The sequence below is a fragment of the Gobio gobio genome, assembly GCF_949357685.1.
Source record: "Gobio gobio genome assembly, chromosome: 3".
NCBI lineage: Eukaryota > Metazoa > Chordata > Actinopteri > Cypriniformes > Gobionidae > Gobio > Gobio gobio.
The window spans coordinates 46,060,535-46,079,519 of NC_137099.1; the positions used below are offsets into that span (position 1 = coordinate 46,060,535).

The 18,985-nt window shown below is 38.4% G+C and overlaps 1 protein-coding gene across 1 annotated transcript in view; it reads right to left on the minus strand.

Annotated features, from left to right (window-relative positions):
• ctnna2 (catenin (cadherin-associated protein), alpha 2) overlaps nucleotides 1-18,985 on the minus strand; it is a 673,292-nt gene that overhangs the window by 199,074 nt on the left and 455,233 nt on the right. The gene's annotated exons all lie outside the window — the stretch shown is intronic.

Consider the following 18,985-nt stretch of genomic DNA (forward strand, 5'->3'; position numbering starts at 1 on the left):
ACAAGCACCTCAACCGAGGGGTAAAACTCAGAATGAGAGGAGGCCTTAAACATTTCAATTTAAATGTACTTGAAATGGGTGCGATTAATAATCCTTTTTTTTTTTTACCCCCCCAAAAAAGGTTAGCTGATTCAAAATGTATATTTCATTGTGGATTCCTCTTTAAATGTGACATTCCTTTAAAAGACGCCCTGTGGTCACCCGTTGTTATTGTGTGAGTGATCATCCTGACGGATTGTTAGATTGTCCGCATCCCGATTCCCGCATTAGTGGCTATTGAGCTGGTAAAAGCACAGGGCCTCGGAGAGAAGGTACAGGCTGCTCCCTAGTGTTCACACCAGCAGCAGAGGAAGATGAGATACCGCAGCAACAAGCCCTTGAATTTCTCTTGCCCAGGCTTTGTGTGTGTTCGTGTATATGCCTGTTGCTTTTCTATATGCATTCTCTAAGCTCAGCTCAGGATTACTGCCACAGCGTAAAGTATCTGGACTAAACAACAAAAGCAGGCTGGTTATAAATAAGGGAGATCTCACTTTGCATTGACTGTGTTGTCACCTCACTCACTTGGCTATTATAATAATAGATCTGTTCAGTAAGAATAGGGGACATGCCACTGTGAAGATGGTGTGTGTGTGTGTGTGTGTGTGGGGGGGGGGGGGTAATACGTGTATGTTTGTGTGTGAATGTGTGTATGCATTTACATTTGACTATTTAAGTGAGTGTTTTTTTTTTTTTTTTGTCCTCTCTTGAAAAGGTGGAATTGAGTTTGTTCTGACCAGCTGCATGTGTGAAGTTTTATTCATTTGTCATGTATGACTGGGATATGCCTTAAAGGGAAAATGTAAGGCTGAGCAAATATTTTTACAATCAAATCAAACAGTTTTATTATGGATTCCAAAGTCCCGCCCCCTTTGAATCCTTTAATACTTGATATGAAACTGTTCTATTTTCAGCACTGTATTTGATGCGTATATGAAGCTAAGCCAAGCTAAACCAATAAAATGTATTCCTACTGTTGTAAATGATAAGCATTGTGACACGCTTTGCCCTTTCCTGATTAATCTAGTCATGCTGTTTTATGCTTGTTTTCTGTCAAAGAAGATGTTTTGAAGATGCTGAAGATGCATTATTCAAAACTTCTGGTCTGACACTCATTGGACTACAAACTTTCTACCCCCCACTTTTTATTTTCTTTCGTTGAATGGTATTGTTCATGACATATTTTGAAGCAAACCCCTAAATATGTACACTCCAACATGTGGTTGGCTTTTTAATGAATCCTCTGGAGAGTATTAAAAAAAAAAGAACAAAAGCATCTCTATTTGACTGAGTGGAGATTTCTAGTAGCAAAACAACAATGAAATGACAGAATTGTTCCCTGTATGGCCTGATAAAAGAAAAGGAAAGAAATTGTAGCTATTCCAATCATCTTTCTCAAAACAGGTGGTTGGATTGAGGGAAACAAAAATGTCATTAACTAACAATACCCGCTAACTGTACCAGCGGCGAGGTGACAGAGGTGACAAAAAGTGGAGACATAGAACAAGTTTGATTTCATTCACCCTTCTCTTCTCTAGCACTCAACAAATTTAAGCCCTGCTCTAATCAAAGCATTTCTGTGGCCTATTTTTAGCCCTTCTAGCTTTGTATCAATATTGCATGTTTGTCATTTCATCTTGGCGCTGCTGGGAGTTATTTTGAATTCCCTTTTCCCTTAATTATTATAATGTTCTTTTTCTTTTCTTTTTTTCACAAGGAGCAAATTAATATTTCAAGTGGCGGGAGGTTTTGTTTAATCTGAATCTCTCTCCTCCTTCTTATGCTGCTTACAAACCCCTTGGCAAACTCCAACAAGTTACTGCTCTGACAATTAACTCTAATAATTAATACCGTTATTGATGGGGTTTGTGGTGGATCGATACGGATAGCTTTTAGCCAATTACAGATTTTCTTCCCTGTTACTTTTTGAGACAAAAACAAAAAATCTTGTGTTAGTGTTGACAGAAAATACGGGGTTGGGGAGGTGGTATGGTTTATTTATACAACAATCTTTTATTGATATTTTGGCTAATTAGTGTGAGGAGCCTTTGGCTATATGCCCAGTACTATCAGAGTGGGAGAGAGAGAGAGAGAGAGAGAGAGAGAGAGAGAGAGAGAGAGAGAGAGAGAGAGAGAGAGAGAGAGAGAGAGAGAGAGAGAGAGAGAGAGAGAGAGAGAGAGAGAGAGAGAGAGAGAGAGAGAGAGAGAGAGACAGCAATGGTCGATCACTAAGACCTGGATTCACAACAGTGAGAAAAGACGTGAGCCCTCGGATCAGTAGGGAGGCAGTTGTGCCAAGTGGTAGGGGGCAATTAGCTTTTGACCTTGTTAGCCTGACCAACCGTGTATGTATGTGTGTGTGTGTGTGTGTGTGTGTGTGTGTGTGCTACATGCAAATAGCAGCTAAAAATGAAGCTCTCAAATGATTACTGAGGATTCATGTTGTACAGAACTGAGTTGACGACGGTCAATACTGGTAAACAAAGCAAGATGGGCGGATGCTACAAATACCTAGAGAACTAAAACAAATTCTCAAAAACTGAAACAAATTCTATGCAAATCATGTGGGTAATGAATATCGGAACAATCTCACAGACTTAAGTGTTTACATACAATCAAACAGTTCAACTGACTGCAACATTACAAGACTTTATCCCATAGGAAAGAAAAAGTCCATGCTATAGACCATTTGAGTGTTTGCAAATATTGATGTTTTGTGGGCGGAGCCTACCTAGTGGCTGAAAATGACCGTTCTGCAGTAGCACTCTATGGAAGTCACATAATTTTGAGCGTATATCTCACAATTTTGACTTATATTTCACAATTCTAAGAATAAATATCAGAATTACCAGATATAAACTATATTCTGTCTTTTCCCTTTCTGAATTGCAGGTTTATATCCCCAAATCTGACTCAGCCCAAAAAACTAAAAGACAGACACACACAAAAAATAAACTAAAGGGAAATGATAAATGTTTTCTTGGCAACTAGATAGAACAAATATATATGTGTTTAAAAAAATGTCTTAAATCAAAAGCAAGACATTTTAAAATTAACTCAAATTATTTCTCAACAAAATACTCGATTCACTCCAAGATATCAGAAGCGATTCACATTGGATATCTCTATTTGACATCTCTAATTTGATATCTCTAATTTGGCATGTCAACAACTGTTTCATTTCTGTCTATTTTTATTTCTCCTAAGGAACTTTAGGAACATCTGAGAGAAAATGTATACATTTATATGTATACAGTATATGCATATCAGTCTTTAAATGCAATATATTTAAAGTGTACCTAAAGTATACTTGCAATAGTTCCACTTTAGCACAATCAAATATACTTAATTATTATATCTTTAGTTGAACTCTAAAGCACATTAATATAAAATTGTTCCAATTTAGCAGACAAAAATACAATTTACATTAAGTATATGTAAATGTAATTATAGTATACTTAGCATAAAGTGTCAAGTATATTTATTTGTCACTAGGGTTGGCATCTAATTTTCACAAATCTAATAAACCAGACCACGTTTTCCAAGTTTCCTCGAGCATCACACAAGCAGATTGCATTTCAAAAGAAATAAGGAATGGCTTGCGTAAATTCATAAAAGGTCGGTGATATGGGAAAACTAGATTAAGTGTCACGGTATCAGCATACATAAAAATCCAGATATTTCATCAGAGCCTCTTGATAGAGCACCAGATGCTTAACAAATTAATTAACCTTGCTTGCTGTCTCTCAGTGTTGATTGAATGCCCCTGTGTGCCATTCCCTGCCTCTGGTCTCGCATAATAAAACACCCACACATAAACAGAAATCCTGCCAAAACACTGGACTGACCGAGACTCTAGAAGAGGACATTAAGAATCTACACAAGAATTGACTGTTGGTTCCCTCAGTGACTCATAGATGTATTCAAGTCGATATCATCCTTGTTATTTGGAATATAAAGTTGTAGTAAAGAACTTGCTTTTATTGGAATATGAGTAAACTGAGCAAGAAGGCTTTATCATCCTCCAACTCATCATTATAATTACCATCATCATCATCATCATCATCATCATCATTCTTATATGTGCATCTGCATCACTGGCGTCCCATTAACTGTCGCCGCAGGGGCATTGTGCCATTTTCAAAATGTAACCAAATCATTAAAATAGCTATATATAATAAATATATACAGTGTCAGATAAGACTAATTTGCATGGCGTAGCTTTTATTGCTCATTTAAACAGATTTGAAACACCCACTCTTAATTTAAAGATGCAGAGACATTGAAATGAGTGGGAAGAGGACATATATCTCAACACGTTTTATGAAGCAACTCATGATGGCAAAAAAAAAAAAAGAGGCTGATGTGGTTGCAATTTAAGTCATACCCAATGTAAACGGCCTGGACATTACATAAATGAATAATATGCCGCTAAAGACAGATATCATATGGCTGAATGGTAATGCTCAGGGCTAATGTTCAGCAACATCTGCTCTCACATTTGTGGAGCTGCACCGAGTGCACAGTGTCGTAGGGTGGAAACAATGCCGATTGTTATTTTCTGCAAGTTAGCGGAAAATCTCATGGGTCGCACCCAGCGCACAGCTCGCTGTTCTCCATTTATGCAGATATGTGAAAAAGATCTGAAATATGAGAAAACAGTGGTACTTATTTGTTGACCCTGACAGTGCCTTTTCCCATTAACCCTTGAGAGGACAGAGTTAACCGAGAGCACTTTTGATGATTACCACGCGGGAGAGAGCACAGGTGGAGTTTCCAGCACTGTAGAGATCAGGGAACATTAATGATTTGCGGTCTGTATCTAAAGCTAGAGAGAGAGATGTGGCACAATAAGGAGGATCGATAACGTTCTTCACTCTGAGTCTCTGTCTCTATTCTTCTTTCCTTCTGTATTTGTGTCTAAGCTATATAAACACACTGTGCACATACATAATTACTGACATAATGTTAACACCAAACAACTTTGGCTGGCCAGCAGCCATATCACCCTGTAGCCCAAGACTGGTTTCCCACTGAAGCTAAGCAGGGCTGAGCCTGGTTAGTACCTGGATGGGAGACCAAATTGGGAAAACTAGGTAGCTGCTGGTAGAGGTGTTAGTGAGGCCAACAGGGGGTGCTCACCCTGTGGTCTGTGTGGGTCCTAACGCCCCAGTATAGTGATGGGGACACTATACTGTAACAAGCACCGTCCTTCGGATGAGACGTTAAACCAAGGTCCTGACTCTCTGTGATCATTAAAAATCCCAGGATGTCCTTCGATAAAGAGTAGGGGTGTAACCCCGGCATCCTGGCCAAAAAAATTTGCCCATTGGCCCCTGTCCATCATGGCCTCCTAATCATCCCCATATATATATACGATTGGTATCATCCCTCAGTCTCCTCTCCACCAATAAGCTGGTGTGTGGTGGGCGTACTGGCGCAATATGGCTGCCGTCGCATCATCCAGGTGGATGCTGCACATTGGTGGTGGTTGAGGAGATTCCCCCCTTCTATGTAAAAGCGCTTTGAGTGAGTGTAGAAAAGCGCTATATAAATGTAATTAATTATTATTTTTATTATTAACTTAAAGTAAATTTCAAGCTAAAGCGGTTTTGAACATGTGCAACCCTATTGTTCCTCCCTATGTAGAGTGCTGCAGTGATGACTTATTTCTTGTAGGCCGAACCAAAAGTTTGCATCATCCTGGTTCCCTAAACAGAACACAGATTTTTCCATTGGCATTTGACTTATTGTAGAAAATAACCTACACATACGCACAACTTTTATGAATTTTTAAGCCTAAATGCAACCGCCAAAAGTAACAAGCTAAAGGTAGGCTGTAAACAAACTACACCACGGTCGCATGACTTCCACATTAGTGCTTCTGACAACTCTTTCAGTCTTTATCTAATAAAGATTTTCTTGAAAGTTTGAGTTAGAATCTAAACACAAAAAGGCTGTGAAAGCAGATAATGAGTAGACGGGATTTCCTGTTTGGTGTGATGATGTTTAATATCCCTGAAAACCTCTGTAGTCCCGTGTAGCCTTGCTAGCTTATGCCTTTTTCGAGACAAGTGAAAGGTTTGGGGGGGGGGGAACAAAAAAACGAGGGGTTATTATTGATGTACTTCATATTGTGACTTCAGGACGATGGAACTGGAAGTGTTAAAATGCTAACTCGCTTCTAGGTTTTGGCCTACAAAAATCCCTGCATCAATCTATTGCATTTTGTATAATTATGGGATGGATAGAAAATGTGGTTACCTAGCAACTAGCAGTTCAATTTGCAATATTTAGAACATAAGCCCTGCTATCCTGTTTGAGTTAAGGCCCGTTCACACCAAGAACAAACTATAAAGATAACAGGGCTGCACGATACATCGTTTCAGTATCGATATCGCGATGTGTGCATCCGCGATAGTCACATCGCAGGATGTGCGATTTCAAGTATAAGGATCATAGCCGATCCGTGATCTGTACTGGCCAGCTGCTCCCCGGTTCAGAACGCATGTGATTTGCAGATTAATTGCAAAGTTTAACCATCATAGAGTCAAAGTTTATCACTTGCATATTTTTTGTTTTGTTTTTTGTGTCAAGTCAGGCATCAAGCACAAGAGTACTCGTGTTTTTTTTTTCTGTGAAACAAAAACAGCGCACAGGCATTTCGACTTCATTTTCTTTTGAGCTTAAACGGACAGGTGCACGCAGATTGAAGTCAAAATGCCCATCTCAGCAAGTATCCTCATAAACAGCCGGTTATGTGTTGTAAACAACGGAGAAAGAAAACAGACGTGTGTCATTTGTATTAGGTCTGTGCATTCGTCTTAAAGGGACAGCAGTCTAATGTACCCACAGCTGTTTGTCACCAATGGTGATACAAGATAGATTCCGATTGGCTGTCAATGTTTTTGTCATTCATCATCTGGATAAAATCATTCTGAAAATGATTCCAATGAAATCGCTATCGCTGTGGTGTGAACTCTGCAATTCTTTAATATTGAGAACGTTTATCGTTATCTTTATTGTTATTGTCCTTGGTGTGAACGTGCATTTAGAGTCTTACAATTTCACATATCAGTTTTTCACTAACAAGGAACAAATTTATATGTAAGTAAATGTAAGTATTATATATCAATACTGCTGAAATGTGATTGACAAAAACAACTTCCTATACCTGTTGGACTCCGCTAATTGCTATATTTGAGGTTATATATTGCTGATTTATCTATTATGTGACGATTACGTCTCTCTTCAGTGTCTTGAAGTGCAAATGGGAGATTATGAGATTCAAAGTGACAAAATCTAAATAAACCACCTGATGTCTGTGTTTGAACAGCTGAACACTCTGCTCTGACAGGATGAAAAAATAAATCTTGCAGAGCAGTAATTTCCACAGTAATTCCTCTGCCCCACAGGATATAAAAGACGCTGCTCAAAAATGGGATTAGGGGGGGAAGTCTAAGGAATCTTGATTGCATTGAGAAGGACAATGAATGCTGCAGAAAAAAAAGCTATTTATTGTTTTACCGATATGGGTTTTTCAATAACCGATGATGATACTAAAGAACATTGTATATTTATATATATATATACCTTCATTGTCAATCAGATGTTGGCAGATTAATAAGCATAAATAATGATTATTAAGAATACTATCGTTATAAGTGACTTATTTGAAACTTTACAAAGCATACTGTACACATACATAAATAAAAGTTTTGGTTATTCACACCAATTATTTTTGTACTGAATTCATATATTTATGATCAACATTTTTCTCATATCATCTGCCATCTTATATTTATCTTCCACTGAGCTTGGCACAATGCATTCTGGGATTACATTGTCTAAAAAGGGAAATATGTAATTCTGCCTTTGAATTTGGTCAAAAGAAGATAACGTATACGAGACAGCATAATTAAACTGCCTATTTTTTTGAACAGGCTTCATGCTAAGAGCACATCTATAAAAGTTGCTTCCATAGGAAGTTCACAAGGCTTTGTAACAGATTGTACATTATATATGCAACGACTCTCTATTTCCGAATCAACAACGAGGAAATAACAGTGAAGTAGTGCTCAGAAAAATAAAAACAAATACATAACATTTGTGCTGTATGAAATGTGTGAGCCGAAAGCCTCTTTATGTGTTATGTATGGACCTTTTAAATATTCATGATGCATTCGGCAAGCATTATGGCATGCTAATATGTTTCCAGCAAAGAAAGTTACAAAAAGTCTTCAAATTGGGGCTAAAATCCCTCAAAAGTGTAGCCTGACAAGCCAGACCCACATTGAGATGTTGGGTCTGGGAACACACCATTGGCAGGGCTCAATCCGAGGGGCGGGATACTCGCCGCAACTCTGCAATCATTATATTAAGCCCGCCCACCGACGCTATACACGATGTGATTGGCCTGACTAGAGTTTGGTTTTTCCAGCTCGCAAGCCAACGGAGAGTTGCTAGACGCCCAGGCTGCAAATTATATTTGCTGTCGCTAGGGTGCGTTTAGATTTCAATGCTTCTATTTCAATGCTAAGTGAAAAAGTATCACTTAGTGTCAGCACAGATGCACATCCACATAAAGAGAGAGAGAGACGGATTCAATTCATCACTGGCTATGATCAGATCACTAACACCATGGGCAGTGTCAAATAGGCCTGTACGATTTTTTTTTTGTAATAAATGGGACTGTCACTCTATAGAACTGCTGGATAGCTTAAAATTCATGAATCCAGGTAGATTTAAGAGGATATTCTGGTGCAACTTCACTGTCAAATATAGAACATGAAAGTAGCAAACAACAAGAGAAGATAAAAGTAGCAAACAACTATCGAGAAGGTAAACCAGCAACACTTGGATTAGAAAATGTAAGCTATATTTAAACTGATATAAAGCTAATGTTTTAGTTGTAGAAAATAAGTGAAACATTCCAAAACATTTGGAATGAGGTAGTTAAACTCTTTAAATAAGGTTTACATTTTTCAGTCAACAAGTGCTTCTCAATATTAATTAACTCATAGTAGAGTATGTTTTCAAGCAGTAATAAGCCATATAAAGCATGATGGGATAATATAAAGATAAAGGGCTTACCTATTTAAGAAGAGTGTCATATCAAGACACGTTCAGGAGATGTTCAGAACAGCAGGAAGAGATGAAAACAAAAACAGGACAAAAAACAAAACAAAAAGAAACATGGTCAGAATGCTACAATACAATACAATACAATTACGATACAATTCATGTTTTTATAAAAGTTATTATGCAGTTGCACCGAGAAACTCTTTTTTTTTTTTTTTTTATAAAAAAATGGGACCCTGGAAAATTATGGATGGATGAACAAACATGCACATACTACTAGCTAATCAATCCCTCATAGCAATCAATTACTTATTCATTCATTTATGTATTACACATGCAGACTTAAGATAAAATAGATATTAGGGCAAGACTTTTCCAAATTCTGCCAAAAAAAGGACAAAAGAGAACAGCATAACAGAGCAACCCTTCAAATGGATTTGTGATTAGGCTGTATGATGGTGAAACAAGAGTGAGAAAGACAGACAGAGAGAAATAAAGAGAGAGAGAGAGAGAGAGAGAGAGAGAGAGAGAGAGAGAGAGAGAGAGAGAGAACCTTGTGCAGTGAGTAAAGATGAAACAGAATAAAGAGGTGTCAAAGACACGTGGTGCTGTAGTTTAGACAGATGGTACTTTTCAAGCTTGGGCCCCTGACAATCCTTAAAGCAAGTGTCTATGCCTACATTTGTGAGTGTTCAAAAGATCAACACACACACACACACACGGCACAAACAGCATTGTTGTCGCTGCCCACTCTTTGAACTCTGTCCTCTTCCTTTTGCAAAACATGGCATGGGATGGCATGGCAAAGAACAACAACAACAAGACTGCTTTCCTGCGTTACAAGGAAGGGAAGATCACTAAAGGCGTATGCTTTATACATGTCCCTCAGACACCCCCCTCCCCATTTTTTGAAACCAAAAATGCAAGTTTCGCCATCACACCCTTCCATACAGTTTCCTCGGCTGTTGACAAGAGAGATGGAGTGTGTTGTGCCAGTGTGTGTCCTCTGCAAAGCACCTGATTACATTCATGGAGCCAAGGGGAGATTTATGAATGCAGACTCAGGCAAAGAGCGGCCCCATTCGCACTCTAAATAATGGCAGTGCAAAAGATCTTTTTTTCAGTTCCATTCCCTGCGCCCCAAACTACCGGCTCAACTACCCAAATGAATATTTACCCCACTGAGATTATCTATCCACCTCGGAATTCCATTCAGAGGGTTATTTCAGCACGAAGGACGCTGGAGGCGACGGGGCCAGATGCGTGGTTAGTGTGTGGTGGGGTGCATTTGGCTTTTGGTTTGTAGCGTAGCCAAAATCCCCTGCAGGAAAAAAAACAGTTTATCCTCTCTAGTGTAAATATTGAACAGGTTTCGGACCAGGGGGAATAACTAATGCTAATGAATGGGGAAACTCTTAGCTTAGGACACTTTATCAGAGCATAAGCATGCTGCCCAGGCTCAGAGGCAGCAGATAAATTGGAGGGAGTTTGTTTTAAAACAGATGAATTGGGCGAGACCACACTACGTGCAACATGATCAGTCAGTGTCAGCTTATGTGAGTCAGTCTGCTATAATAACGTTAAACTGGTGCGGTGTTCTGCCAAGCCATAATGTGATCCAAGGCAGGAGTCCAGGAAAATGGCTGAATGTAGACATATGCATAGCTTGACATGTATGATCCGTGTGTGACGAGAAATGAAAGAGGGATTTGACATTGATGGCGATGCCTATATAAAGTAATATATAGCCTAAAGTATATATCAGATGGTTCTGCATCTGAGATTTGATTAGATAAGCCACTCCACTCTGCTGTGTGTCATGCCCATGCGAAATCCGCAGAAAGCTTCAAAGATTTTGATGGAATTAGACCACATATAATTCACAAAGTACTACACATCACCCTTTTTTTTGCGTGTTTGTTTATTAAACACTTTGGATGCTTTCTGCTAACAATGAGAGTGTAGGATTTATAATTAAATCAAAACTAAATGATTATACATTAAATTAATGCAGCTTTTGCCACATTCTCCACCACAAAAAAAGTGCAATCATTTGTGACCGATAATTTGAGTGGAGATGAACGTGTCATTACATAGAGATTTACTATAATTAGTAGAGCTGAGTAAAAAAAATATTGATTTCTCGATGGTAATCGATTCCATTTTTATGAACCAGTATTGATTCGTAAATCCCAAGAATCAATCTTTTAATCTATGCTGTTTTCAGTTGATGTATGAACAGAACATTGTAGCGCACCTCCCATCCAACAAATTGTTTGTGCATTGTTACTTTTGAAATTAAACAAAGTCTCAGATTTCAAATTCTGTCCATTTTATTATGAAATTCAAACAATAAATACAGTTTTGGCACTGTTTAATGTGGCGTGACAATTTGTTGTTGCCGTCTCGTTGTTGCTCACATATGAATGGATCATCTCTTCCGCTTTACTACTAGTTACAACACAAATTATACATGAATGAACATCAGAAAGTATGTTAAAAGATACAGTGCAACTTGTAAACAGCTTGTAAACTATTTGCCATGTAATGTTTGATTTATATCAGAACAACCATTTAGAGACCATAAACTTAACATTTAAATCTAGAGAGAATATGTGCATCATATTACACATTCATTATATGTTCTACTGTTCTTCAATATTTAATGTCTGTTCGGTTCTTTGGGTCACGAGGAAAATATATTGTTAAAATTTATGGTTATAAAAAAGTCTGCTTAAAATATTGAGAACAGTAGGATTTATTTAAGCAAATTTATATTTACGTCATGATGATTATTTTGTTGCGTGAGGTCATTTGGGTATCAGCATGCGCAGTTGCGTTGGAAGCTTCATAAAAAACACAGCGTCTATTATTATTCACAATCCATCGTCAGGAGCACACAGCCCGTTGGTATGTAGCGAATTTAGAACCTTTGAAAAGTTTATCATAAGCTACGGTCTGCTGTACTTTAATTTAGGAATGTTTAAAGTTTCATACTTGTGTATTTGTCGTCATCGGCTGCGTTTAGTCCGTGCTGAGAGACTTAATTTGTAGTTAGGTTAGCGCGTGTACTGTTCAGTTCTCTCGGTTTGCGATATGTTTGAACACTGGATAATTAACAAATTACCAAGTAAACTAATGTAGCAGACGGTTGTGTGGTAGGCGATGGAGTTGCATTAATTTAGTAAAACATTGAACTATAGTGTTATAATGATTAATGCACCTTACCTGCCAACTCGTGTGATAGTTATACTCTGCGCATGAGCGCTGCTATGCATGATGGGAAATGTAGTTTCTGTGGTGTTCTAACGCAGCTGTGTAAGACTGTATAGGAGATTATATGATAGTGTATTCTTATTTATAGCAGAAATAGATCTAGTTATTTATTGTAACTACTTCATGTTTGTTTATTTTGCATTATATATTCAATGGATATATTTGTAACACTGTTTATTTCTTATTTCAGGTTTATGACCTGTGGTCAATTGTATAAATAAAACAAAAATACAAGACTAATGACAAACACGAGTCGTGCCACGTGTGCTTCTTGTCACTAGCCCATTCGGATGGCTGAGAATTTAAAAAGATCAGAACAATGTCTGTATTTTAATACAATTGAGTGGGAAACATTTCCCCTCGAAAATTGGTAGTAAATTTCACAAATAATTAGAAAGAAGTAGTAAGTAACATACTGAACTAAACTAAGTAGAAAGACTGAAATGGTATTTTCTTGTAAGACTTACTACTAGGCTTGCTACGATAGTCGGTGTTGCCGGTGTTACCGGTGTCCAGACTCAACACCGGTTACATCACTTGCCCACCGTGGCACCGCCCACCGTCTTTTTTTTTTTTTTTTATAGTAATAAAATAATTTAGTTCAGTTAGAGAACAGACAATACAAATAAAAACTGAACGTATCTGCTTAATAAAGCAGGATCCGACCGTGAGTCTCGGAGGCGGCAGGAGTCATTCATCAGATTTAAGAGTGAGGAGCTGACTGAGATGATCACGGAAGATTTGGTTTCAAAGCGAAACGTAAAAGCGCCTATTTAAGGGAGTTTGTCATTTTGTTTTGTTGTTGTGTTTTTCATTAAAAATAATAGGCTAATGAACCCATAATTCAAGCAACCCGCAGCCGAATTGGCGCTAATTAAAAACCGAAAGTAAAATGTGCACGGGCAGCACGGCCGCACAGAGCGCGCATTGTTTACTTTCGCCTGGCTCCGCAGTGCGAGCCTCCGCGCTACGCTGACTGCGTGCATTTATTTTTGCGGGCGCGCGCGTCGAGTATAAACGAGGCTTTACGGGCGAACTAACAGTGTGCATTCATGGCGTGCATCTCAATCATAGACTGATCAATGCTTGATCAATGCTTGATCAGTGCCCTGACTACTGATTCTGAACTAGGGAACTGATTGAGACGCGCCCATGGCCTCACAGAGCACGCATTTACAGACGAGCTGTCATTCACGGTGTGTGCGCACTGGCGCGTTTTCAGTTCAGAGCGGTCGTGTGCATGTTACTTTCGGTTAGATAGAATTAGTGATTTAAAAGCCTCCGCCGGTGATACCGGTATTACCGGTGTTGTCACACATCAATTAACCGGTGGGAAAATTTCCTCACCGTCACATCCCTACTTACTACTAATCTTTGTTTTATTTACAACTTAGAAACATGTATTTATTTACTTTACAGTGTAAGGGTTAGTTCACCCAAAAAATAAAATTTTGTCATTAATTACACAGACCCTCTTGTCAGTCCAAACCTGTAAGACCTTCGTTGATCTTCGGAGCACAAATTAAGATATTTTTGATGAAATCCGAGAGTTCTATGACCACAGCAACAGAATTACAACTTTCAAGGCCCAGAAAGTTGGTAAAGACTTAGGGTGTATTCACACTAGGCGATCTAAACCGTGCCCGGGCGCGTTTGACCCCCACTGGTTCGGTTGACTAGTGTGAGTGCTCCGTACTGTGCCCGGGCGCGGTTTGTTTATCTGGCCCTGAACTGCTTGGAAGAGGTGGACCAGACAGCATCATTACGACAGCAAACACCAAACTATTACTACTTGGATACACTTTTTAATTAATTCATATACACTCACCTAAAGGATTATTAGGAAAACCATACTAATACTGTGTTTGACCCCCTTTCGCCTTCAGAACTGCTTTAATTCTACGTGGCATTGATTCAACAAGGTGCTGAAAGCATTCTTTAGAAATGTTGGCCCATATTGATAGGATAGCATCTTGCAGTTGATGGAGATTTGTGGGATGCAGATCCAGGGCACGAAGCTCCCGTTCCACCACATCCCAAAGATGCTCTATTGGGTTGAGATCTGGTAACTCTGAGGGCCATTTTAGTACAGTGAACTCATTGTCATGTTCAAGAAACCAATTTGAAATGATTCGAGCTTTGTGACATGGTGCATTATCCTTCTGGAAGTAGCCATCAGAGGATGGGTACATGGTGGTCATAAAGGGATGGACATAGTCAGAAACAATGCTCAGGTGGGCCGTGGCATTTAAACAATGCCCAATTGCACCACCACCACCAGCCTGCACAGTGGTAACAAGGCATGATGGATCCATGTTCTCATTCTGTTTACACCAAATTCTGACTCTACCATCTGAATGTCTCAACAGAAATTGAGACTCATCAGACCAGGCAACATTTTTCCAGTCTTCAACTGTCCAATTTTGATGAGCTTGTGCAAATTGTAGCCTCTTTTTCCTATTTGTAGTGGAGATGAGTGGTACCCGGTGGGGTCTTCTGCTGTTGTAGCCCATCCGCCTCAAGGTTGTGCGTGTTGTGGCTTGACAAATGCTTTGCTGCATACCTCGGTTGTAATGAGTGGTTATTTCAGTCAAAGTTGCTCTTCTATCAGCTTGAATCAGTCGGCCCATTCTCCTCTGACCTCTAGCATCAACAAGACATTTTCGCCCACAGGACTGCCGCATACTGGATGTTTTTCCCTTTTCACACCATTCTTTGTAAACCCTAGAAATGGTTGAGCGTGAAAATCCCAGTAACTGAGCAGATTGTGAAATACTCAGACCGGCCCGTCTGGCACCAACAACCATACCACGCTCAAAATTGCTTTAATCACCTTTATTTCCCATTCTGACATTCAGTTTGGAGTTCAGGAGATTGTCTTGACCAGGACCACACCCCTAAATGCATTGAAGCAACTGCCATGTGATTGGTTGATTAGATAATTGCATTAATGAGAAATTGAACAGGTGTTCCTAATAATCCCTTAGGTGAGTGTTTATTTAGGTTTATAACGGTCCTGGTTCTCACCTTATTGATGAACATGGATTGTATTTTGCGAGTAAAGCTGCAAATTCCTCCATCAAAGTCAGCTGCCTCCATAATAATGTTCTGATACGTGCCGTGCAATCAAGTGGAAATTGCTGAGTGGTCTTACGGGTTTGGAACGACATGTAGGTGAGTGATTAATGATATCATTGTAATTTTTGGGTGAACTAACCCTTTCACTAACCACTAACCCTAAACATGATCGTTATAAACTTTTATCTAATTTGTTTCATTACATGATCCCCTGTGCTCTGGTTTTTAAATTCAGTTTAATAGTCCATATTCTAGACTACAACTGTCCTCCTGAAAAAGCGAAATGTGTCCTTCCGAAAATAGCAAATGCGTATCACAAACAAACAAACAAACAAAAAACCCTAATCACTTGTTTGAGATATGACCTAACAAATGTGTGTGATGGTGTTTATGTGCAGGCAACCCAAGTGTGAATCAAGCTTGGATTATTTTCAAAGCACTTTGCCATCTTCTACCCATTACATCCTGATGATTTTATACTGTCCTATCAATTATAAAGACAAAAAAAAAAAATTATGTTTACTCAGAGCTGGATATTTTACAGTGCCAAATTAAGTACAGTGCCAAGTACACAATGAAGCTCTAAAGGGTACGTACAGAAATTGAGGTGTTCCAACGCGAGTCCAAACTAATGACAGACTTGGAACGCAAATTATTCTCAATAACTATAATGTCATCTCAATTTCTTATGTGATTCTAGCACATATACATTCCTGTGTGAACTTTGATTGAAAGCATTTACAGTATCCTAAATATTAATCCATTTACAATTCATACGTCTACAAACCATTTAAGGTTGATATAATATTGAATTAATGGAATAGTCATTCCATTTCATTTACGAAAAGTAAATGTCACATATACATAAAGCAGGTCTTTATGATGTTGTTAATGCTGGTAATGTCTCTGTCAATGTTAATCAAATCAAACATGCACACTTTATGTAAGAATATATACAAAAACGACAATGGCGCAAGCAAATTTGTCTGCTCAGTTTAAAAAATGAGCTGCATATCTTGTAATGTTTCAATTTTTTTACTTGTACATCTTTTCAACCAAATAACATTTGCATCATGATCGTATAACTTACTGGAAATAAATGAAATGTAACCTCAAACCTAAAGAGGACAATAACTCTGAAGCAGTGAGGATGAATTGTGAAATGAAGCATAGCACTTTGTAGCTGCTTCAAGGGAGATGCCTCAGAGTATACTTGTCAACTCTAGAGACTGAGCAGAATGCAGCTGGAGGAAATTGGCCAGGAAATTGGTGGAAAAGAGACTTTTCTCTATCGACAAAACAACTCTATCTTGTTCATTTTTCTCTGAGCTTCATTCAGACTGTCTGAAAGATACAGTCATGCTGAGGACCATGGGTGTCCGCAGAGAAAAAAAAAAACAACACTCAAACATATGTGACTCGACCTCTGACATTTAGAGGATGCAACTGATGCTAACAAACGTGTCCGCGGACAGCTTGCACAGTGTTCTTTCAAACATGTTTACATACATATACAATCTTGTCAAAAAGGTTCATCTGAAACGAATAGATCTGCTGCACTTCCCCCATGGTTTCCTAAAGTACCTTATACTACGGGGCTGTTGAATGCTTGAATCAGATTGGCTGACGAATGTTTTAAGGTGTGCAATTATTTTCAGGGAAACACACTGCAAAAGTAGTTCAAGGCAGGTCTTGACCGCATTACAGTTCCATATCACTCCGCCAAATAATTTCAGTCTTAACTCAGCTTCGCGTCGTGACCTCATTACCACCTCGGGTGTGCATTATTTTTCGAATAACTCAATGGCCCGTCATCAATTATTCCTTACTTAAAGTGGTCATGCCATGAAAAATCTAATTTTCCTAGATCTTTTGACATATAAGAGTTCTTTGTACCATTAAAACACCCTACAATTGTAATAGCCTAAAATGTACTCCCCAGTACAACAAGAGCATTTATGTAAACAAGGTATATACTATTGTGGGATTTGTGATGTCACACAGGCAAATACATATACTGTACATATACATGTGTATATATCACACCCATCTACACTGGACACAAGCATCAAAAGCAAATAGGACCCATTATAATCACTGATACAGTACAAAGATGCTTTGTCGATTTCTGACATACTCTATGCACTTGAGCTACTGCCAACAAAAGGACAAATGGAAGAGCAAAGGGACAGTTGCTCTGATGTGCCCAGTTTAAACAGCATATTTGCATCTGTACAACCTTCAGAAGGACCCCAGTGTAAGGAACATTACGAGTGATAATTAAATGTTTGTTCAGAGCATTTGACTGCAGATTGTTTTGTATACGAGGTAAAGTGTAATGGAGAGTTTGCAAAGAAACTTTTGTTGAAAGATGAATTGTCAAAGATTTTTAGAATATATCAGAATATACATCATTTAAGTATTTATAGCCATTTTATTCTGCTATTATGTATCTGTGAGTCTGTAGGCCTGTACGATGTTTGTATATGTTAGAGCCTCTCGCTCTGCCTCTGCCATTAGATATAGTTGTGCCTCTCACTTAGCCATTAGTTATATGGTATAAATGGTAAGCTGTGTGTCGTGTTCTACCATTGAAGAATATTTGTAGGATGAGTGGGGGATGAAGATGTTGGGGTCTCTCATTCCACTTTTCAAAACAGACTCAATTCACAACCAGCAAATGGAAGAATTGATAAACAATATTGGTGCAGAGTTTGAAAATGTTTGAGATGTATTGACCACCTGTGTGGAGAGCTATAGGAAAACTGTATAAAAAGATTGTTCGAGAGCTGATCTGGTAGTTGTTCTTCAGACCAACTCGGCTTTATAATAAAGTCTATATTCTGGCATCAAAACTCCAATACTTCAAGAGTGATTTTTCACAGAGGTGAGAGAAGCCACTACAGAAGCAGCTAACTGTATTGGATCTGACAGCAGCTACATTACAAAGCTTAAGTTAACAATTTTATAATGCTTTGTCTGTAAATTACCGTTTTAATATGGATAATGTTCTCACTTACTCGCATGCGATAGCTAGGGTTGATGCTTTTTTCCAATTCAATCAGTGCTTGAAGTGGAAAAAAATTAAGTGCCGGTACTCACCAAAGGGGGTGGGGCTTTGTTGGGAGGGCGTGGTTATGGGGGGGATTGTTTAGTCAATATTTTAAAGCTCTTTCTAACTTGTACTCAGCCTTAAAACTAACATATAGTTCTTGTAATTGTTTAACTGGCATGTGTTACAATAAGGGCACCGCTCCTCATTACCATCAACGTTAACTTTTGTTCTTTCTTTTTTTTATCTATAGCATTTGTTATGAAAAATAGCAACACAGTTAGAAACTATAGCTACAACATGTCACAGGTGTAATATACATCTTTAGTGAAAAATCTATTCACTTAACTGATTATCCATTATACAAAGTCAAAATGTCCCACAATAAATACAATAGAACGTGATAGATTTTAGTAAATGTGGTCATCATGAGTTTAAAAAGCTTGCAGGATGATGCTT